Here is an 8,020-nt window from a genome sequence, read left to right as displayed (position 1 = left end):
GTTTCCTCTTTGTCTTAGCTGTAACTGATTACTTCATTAAGTGGGTCGAATCAATTCCTTTAGCTCATGTCAAGGAATCACATGTCAGAAACTTCATCTGGACTCACATCATTACCAGATTTGGTTTGCCACACATATTGGTGATGGACAATGGTTCCCAATTCAAGAGAAAGATAGTCAAGGAGTTTCTGGCCAAGTGGAAAATCGTCCATGCATTCTCCACTCCTCAGTACGCTTAAAGCAATGGCCAAGTAGAGGCTAGCAACAAAGCAATCTTAGAAAATTTGAAGAAAAAGATTGAAAAGAACAAGAGCCAATGGCCAAATCAGTTAGAGAACATTCTGTGGGCTCATCGCACCACAACTCGCTCCAACATAGGCGAGTCACCATTCTCTTTATGCTATGGCACAGAAACTGTTATTCCCACCGAACTGACAGTCACTACGACTCGATCAGAACTCGTCGAATCTGGACACAATGACTCCGTCCTAGCTCGAGAGGTCGACTTGCTGGAAGAACGCCGCGACCTAGCAGCCATCAGAGTGGCGTCTTACCAGCAAACGCAGAAGAAGTCCTATAACAAGCGAGTACATCCTCGATCTTTTCAACCTGGTGATCTAGTTCTAAAAAGGACTCAAGATGACTCCAAGCTAGCACCAACATGGGAAGGACCGTACATAGTGGAATGAGTTGTTGGCAATGGAGCGTACTGGATCAAGACCCAAGAAGGGAAACCATTGCCACGCCCTTGGAACACTTATTTGTTAAAGAAATTTTATCAATAAAAATGCATTATTATACATTCCATGTTTTTATTTACTGTAAATTCAGGTTTAGTTCACTTATGTTTGTATTACAACCTACTCCGTTCAATCTCATCAACACAACACCGAACTTGCACTGAAAGCCCTACCAGTATACATGCACTTCCAGCACTCTTAGGAGTTTCAATGCTCTCAGTGAGCCATACGCTTTCATAACCTAGCACGCTCTCCGTGAGCAGCATGCTCTCTTGAGCTAACAGGCTCCATAGCCTCTCCAATTCTCACTAGTTGAGGACCTATATTTCTAGGATCAACTCAGTGAGAACGCTCTCAGTGAGTCGTACACTTTCATAAGCTAGCACGCTCTCTTGAGCTAACATGCTCCATAGCCTCTCCAATTCTCACTAGTTGAGGACCTATACTTCTAGGATCAACTCAGTGAGAACGCTCTCAGTGACGCTTTCATAAGCTAGTACGTTTTCCGTGAGCAGCACGCCTCTTGAGCTAACAGGCTCCATAGCCTCTCCAATTCTCACTAGTTGAGGACCTATACTTCTAAGATCAACTCAGTGAGAACGCTCTCAGTGAGCCATACGCTTTCAAAAGCTAGCACGCTCTCCATGAGCAGCACACTCTCTTAAGCTAACAGGCTCCATAGCCTCTCTAATTCTCACTAGTTGAGGACCTATACTTCTAGGATCAACTCAGTGAGAACGCTCTCAGTGAGCCGTACACTTTCATAAGCTAGCACACTCTCTTGAGCTAACATGCTCCATAGCCTCTCCAATTCTCACTAGTTGAGGACCTATACTTCTAGGATCAACTCAGTGAGAATGCTCTCAGTGAGCCGTACACTTTCATAAGCTAGCACGCTCTTCGTGAGTAGCATGCTCTCTTGAGCTAACAGGCTCCATAGCCTCTCCAATTCTCACTAGTTGAGGACCTATACTTCTAGGATCAACTCAGTGAGAACACTCTCAGTGAGCCGTACGCTTCATAAGCTAGCACACTCTCCATGAGCAGCACACTCTCTTAAGCTAACAGGCTCCATGGCCTCTCCAATTCTTACTAGTGGAGGACCTATACTTTTAGGATCAACTCAGTGAGAACGCTCTCAGTGAGCAATACACTTTCATAAGCTAAAGCATTCTCCTTGAGCAATACGCTCTCTTAAGCTTACAGGCTCTAGAGCCTCTCTAATTCTCACTAGTGGAGGACCTATACTTCTAGGATCAACTCAGTGAGAACGCTTTCAGTGAGCGATACGTTGTATTAAGCTAGCACACTCTACACAAGCAATACGCTCTCCGTGAGCCACACGCTCTCTTGAGCTCACATGCTTCATAGCCTCTCAAATTCTCAGTAGTTGACTACCTTTAACTTTAGGATCAGCTCAAAGAAAATGCTCTCAACGAGCCTTACACCGTAGTAGGCTAGGCACGCTCACCCGAGCTACCAGGCTCTACAGCCTATACAGTTCTTACTAGTGGGCATATGAGAACTTTATCTACGACCTAAACGCTTTCTTAAGCTAAACCTCAGGCTTCTTAGCCACTATGCACTATAAACATTATAAACAAAACACTAGCTACAAGCACTCAAGCATAAGCAAAATCATGCATTCCATACACATTCATCAATGGAACTGCCTGACCAACACCAGGAAACCAGTTCGCGAATACACCGATCTGCTGGGTCTACCCAGAAAATCCAGATCGGTATTTCTTACAAATTTTGCAAAATATCGAACTGCCAGTTTCGTGGAAACCAGCTCGTTATGTATCTGTAAGGCGAACTGCTTAGGCAAACCTAAGAAACCAATTCTACTGTTTAACTCTCTTACAGAGAGGAGAACTAACAAAACATCCAAAAAAAATTCAACACTTACAAGAGAACAGGTCCAACATCACAATCAAGCATCAACAACAACATGTTTATCAGTAGGAGCAACACTGGTAGAAGGGACATTACTCGCATCTCGTGATACAACAAGTGCAGCAGTACCCTCGGCCTCACGGTCTTGCTTTTCTAGTAGTTCAACATACATTTCCGCTAGTACAACATGATCTTCACAAACTCGATCATATTCCCTCTGTGCTTTTCATGCCACACCTTGACACTGCTTGGCGTACTCAGTCACGGAAGCCAGTTTTTCCGACAGGTCTAGCATCGAACTAACCAACACCCTTTTCTCCTCCAACGCGTCCTGACGTTTTCTCCTCAAGGCCTTCATCTTCTTCTTGTCAGCTTCCCAGGCAGCACACATCCTCAACAACTCGGCCGTATCACTATCAACATTATCAGTACGCTTAACAGTTCGCTTCAACTTATCATAGCCAGCTAGGAACTACAAAGAAAACGCCAATGTTAATATTCATCATTCACACAACAAGGAATAAGTACAAGTAAAAAGCTCACCAAACAACATGCCAAATCTGTGGTCTTCAGGGTCGTTTCCAGAGTGTCATCTTCCAGCTTAGCTTTGTCACCATCCAGAACCATTCCTTCCAAGAGGCAGGTCGCTATAGAGGTCGAATGGAAGCTACAATAAGAACGCTTGATCATGCACTTCTTCCCCGTCTTCCCAACATAGAAGAAGCAGTGCCCCATATCACCAGAACGCTGCGATGAACTGCCAGCCGCAGCATGGTGGCCCCAACCCAGGTCGCCACTTACATCCCGGTTCAGGTCATTACCCCCTCCACGACTGGGCGACCTGAACACAATACCTCTAAGTTGCACACGACCCTCCACCTTGGAACGCTTGCCATTTTTTGAACCAGAGGCAACCACCTTTCGCTTTCTACGGTTCCCAAATGGATGGGGTGTAAATTCCATCTCCTCCATCACAAGGGGAGAGGTTTCCCTCGCCCCCTCATCGCCACCAGCAACATCTTCACGTCAGATGTCCATACTAGAGTCTACAAATGAAATGAAAACTTACTGAACTAACACACGAGCAAAGCTTTCTTATTCAACAGAGAACTAAGTAATGAAAAACACATACCTGAGTTGATCAACAAAGAAAAAAGAACAAGAACTTAGGAGTAGAGTAGCTTGGACATGAACGAGAACAATTACCTTGGAACTTCTAGTAACAGTTCTACTTATGCTAAGGTAACGTCCCTTCCGAAGGCACACCATAATTACATCGAGATGCCAAACGTCAGGCCACCTAGCAACCATCATTTCATATCTTCGACCGCTCATATTCCTATACGTGTCATGCACGTACTGTAGGCCTTCCGATCCAAACCCCAGAATGCTTCAGGCGTCCTAAGGATACTCGCGACTTACAACGTTAAGGACGCATAAAGAACGGAACACTCATCCAGGATCACAAGTGACTTAGCCACCCCACTCGTACCACAGGTCGCTCATGCAGACAGACCATTATAACAATATCAAGAATCATACATTCACACCAACAAAGGTTAAACAGACTGAAAAAGCAAAAACTGGCATTTCATAAAAGCAAAAGGATGAACTGTTCAACCAAATTTAGGCCCCAGTCCGTCTACTAGCCGAGCTGCTGAGTCTACTCAGGAAATCAAGCTCGGCTAATCATCATTCATCATACGACAAGCTCCTCATAACAATACGGGGAGCCAGTTCGCTCAGTGCTTGGACAACCATAACAAAAAGAAAGTCGAACTATCCAGGTTACCACAGAAAACCAGCTCTAATGTATCACAGCTTACAAACATCAGAATCAAGAAAATATTCTCACAACTCTCCAATTCTAGGAGGAACAACCAAAGTTTCACCCGCTAGGGGGTCTTCAACCTCTGCCTCAACCCCCTCAACCACAATCGAAAGACCATTCACATCCAAGTTCACAAACACATATGGCGTAACATCTTCAATTCGGGATTCAACGACCCCTAGAGTAGCTACCACAGAAGTAGGAACATCACATGCATCTCCCTATACAGGTACCACTGATGTACTGGGAGCCCTGCGTTCATGCTCCTTTTTCAAGGTGTTGTAGTCTGCCTCCAGCTCAAGGAAGTCAGCATCCAGAATGTCATATGCTTTAGTAGCTTTTTGAGCAACTTTCTTGCAGTGTTGGGCATAGTCATTCAACCTACCAATTTCTCCAGTTGCAGCAGAAACGTTCTCCTTAGCGGCCTGTAATTTCAGCTTAAGGTCTTCCACCTCGGTATCCTTTAGCAGCTTCACCAACTTAAGCGCCTGGTGCTCTTTCTTCACCTCATCAAGCTCCTGGCGATTTATGCTACATGCGTTCTGAACATTCTTCAGCTCATCTTTCAGCTTCACCACGGTCTCTCTATCGATTCAATTAATAGGCGATCTCCCCGACCGATACCCACTCACAAGCTGCATTAGCATAAGTACAATAGCAGTCAGTTTGCAACGTTCTCATAAAAGAACAAGCTAACCAAATTTGGAGAATTTCACTTACCAGACACTGCGCTATATCCATTCGTCTCAGGTTATCAGCCAGCACCTTGGCATCCAGCTCCTTGCAGTTGCCATCCAGAGCTATATAATCAAGCAGGCACACCGATATCTTACTCGACTTGAAGCTGACATCAGTTCGCCTGACAGTCTGTTGCACCCCCTGGTCATCCAAGTACACTGCTTGGGGCTCCAACTCCTCAACATCCATAGTAGACTTGCCACTCACCTTACTTGGGCCCTTCACCTTGGCTAATAGGGTAGGCTCTCGAGATACAGGGGGCGAACTCTGCCTGACCCCAAAAGTCTCCAGGTCCATAACTGGTTCCGGCCTTGACCTGGTACTGCGAGTGGCCTTACCACCAACTCGCCTACCACCAGAACCGCCCCCAGTACTGGAGCTCTCCCCGAGCACATGCCTCACAGCTTTGACAGCCTTTGTAGCATCTTGCTCAGACGCATCAACCTTCCTCTTCAGTGAGCTGTTCCGCTCACGAGGGTTGAAGACTACCCTATCCAGCTTTATAGGCGCACTAACCCCTTTTCAGGTCACCTGCCCGACCCACCAGCCCCCGAGGCACCAACACCTCCTGTGGATCGCCGAGGAGCAGTACGACCTTGGTTCCTATCCTCCCTGGTCACAAGGTCGCTCTTACGCTTATCCATCGCTATTTCACTTGTTTGACCACGAGCCCTTTTCTTCTGATCCCTCCTTTTCTCCCTAATCACGGGACCTCCTTTTTCCACAAAGAAATAAGCAACTTTAGGCAGTTTCGCTTGTTTCTGAGCCTGAGTCAACTTCGCGAACTTCTCTATTTCCTTCCGGTTAGTTCGCTTCTTTATAGCGAGCTCTGTAAACACAACAAAAACCCAAGTCAGTTAAAATAACAATAACCCAATCATCAAAACAACAGCCCAATCCACTCCTACCCACCAGCAATATTGCAAACTATAGTTTGCAAACTAATCCTCTAGCACAGTAGTTCCCAACTAACAGCAATGGCCTCTTTTTCCAAGTCTCATTGCTTACACCATCCATCACACTAGAACGCCCCGTCAAAGTTTGCAAGCTAAAGTTGAAGTTACGAGATCGCTTTACCGCAAAATGCTCAACAATATCAGCTACCCCTATGCGGTACTCACCACTCGCGTTCAGTAAATCGAACACCTTGAACAGCCTCCAAGTGTTACCAACAAACTGACAAGGGGATTTCCAACAGAAATTTAAAAAGTCGCAAACCAGCTTCGGGAATGGTATCTTCATACTAGCCCTCAACTGCCCCTCACAGATTATTATACCATAGTTCGGAGGGTTATACTCCTCACTCCGCACATTTCGGAGGGTTATACTCCTCACTCCGCACATTTTCGTTCTGGCATGGGTCATGTATCTCCAGGTCATTCGCTTTTATCCCATAAGCTACCCTCAGTTTGGGGAACGCACTCGCCGCAAGTCGATCCACCGTCGTAGGGGGCAACCTACTAGAGCACGACCCCTCATCACGACCTAAAATGTTAGCTACAGCACCCTTAGAACTAGATCGTGCCCTAACCTCAGCCTCATCGTCTTCATGGCCGCTCTCAAAACCCACTGACTCCTCATTATCTTCCTCATATTCACCACAGCTTAAAGATACTTCCCAAACCTCTTCCGATCGCGTATCATCAGAGTCAGACATCTCGTGTTTTTCTCTTATCAAATACCAAAAACTAAACAACAAAACCTAACACCGATCTAGCTACTAAGCACACAACGCCTGAACAAGAAGAAAGAAATGGAAAAACAAAAAAGCAACAGCAGCAGAAACACTAACCTGAGAAACCCTAACTTGCGTTGGTGTTGAAGAAGAAAATGAAAGATAACTTTTTAGTTCTCTAAAATTTGGTTTTGAATAACCGCCCATTCAGTTCCCAATGCAATATGATTACAACCTACGCCCTAGCCCGCACACGTGTACCAAGGACCTGTCTTTTCAAGAGTCTGGAAAACGCGGCGACACATTTCCTCCACAACTGCTCTGATTCTCTCACATGCCAACCACGTGCTAGCTATCCCTCGCACCAGATCATCACACGACACAAGTCAACCTCCACAGTACGATAGGCATTACCACTCTCACCAGTCTGCTTCTCCACTCATGATTAACACGTGCCAACATTTTCTCTCATCAGATCACTTCAATATAAAACACGACCTACTGAGAGGGGGCTATGTGAGGGAGTAATATTCTCATTCAAGAATATTAAGCACGTGTTCATTCCTACCCCCAAGATCGCTTCGTATTGAACTCGTTTCATATAGGTGATATACTTCAGCTCGCTACAAGATATCACAACTCAAACAAACGACCTCAAGTAGAACAATTCATCTGATGACAACATCCCTTATCCAGAGGCAATCATTACCAGAGCCATACCTGTACTTCTAATCACCGTGATATACGACCTACTACAACCACTCCCAATCATCACATAATTCCTACAAAAACCAACCTAACACTCATTCTTAATCTCCACCCCACACTTGTGCATGGCAGTACACGTGTCTCGTGGATCTATACTCTCAATATCTATAAATACCACCTACATGAACTACGTCAGACCTGCTTCTTCTCTCCCCCTAGAATCAAGAGAAGATACGTAGGCAGTTCGCTCATTAACGAACTCGGTCTTTACCATATTCAATCTTATTCTCCTTCCATCCTTGTATGTAAAGGTGAACTAAAATGCTCTAACAAGTCGACCTCTCGAGCTAGGACGGAGTCATTGTGTCCAGATTCGACGAGTTCTGATCGAGTCATAGTGACTGTCAGTTCGGTGGGAATAATGGCTTC

This window comes from Coptis chinensis, chromosome 5 (assembly GCF_015680905.1).
Source record: "Coptis chinensis isolate HL-2020 chromosome 5, ASM1568090v1, whole genome shotgun sequence".
NCBI classification, from domain to species: Eukaryota; Viridiplantae; Streptophyta; class Magnoliopsida; order Ranunculales; family Ranunculaceae; genus Coptis; species Coptis chinensis.
Note: the sequence above shows the minus strand (reverse complement) of the source record.